We start from the raw sequence: 392 nt of genomic DNA on the forward strand, positions 1-392 counted from the left end.
GCGTGAGTCCTGCCCTCCCCAAGGTCACGGCTGCCACGCCCGCAGCTGCTGTGCCCAGCGGAGACGCAGGTCCCTCCCAGGGCGCAGGTGTCCAGACCCTCCGGTGACCCCTCTACTCCCGGCCTATCAGCCGCCCTGAGGCTCCCGGGAAAACCAGCGCCCCTCTGCCCGCCTCCTGACCCCGGGGCTGACCGGGCCACGCTGAGGAGGAGGTCCACCAGCGAGTGTGCAGCTGGCACGGGGTCCTTCTCGAGCAGACAGGCCACCAGGGGACTCAGCCGCGCCCAGAGCACCTGCGTCCACAGGTGGTGGCAGTGCCCGAACGTGGTGGTCAGGACGTTGAGGGCCTGCGTGACCCGCGGGGCGGCGGGGGAGCACAGGGACTCCTTTAT

This window comes from Myotis brandtii, unplaced genomic scaffold (genome assembly GCF_000412655.1).
Source record: "Myotis brandtii unplaced genomic scaffold, ASM41265v1 scaffold786, whole genome shotgun sequence".
Taxonomy (NCBI): Eukaryota; Metazoa; Chordata; class Mammalia; order Chiroptera; family Vespertilionidae; genus Myotis; species Myotis brandtii.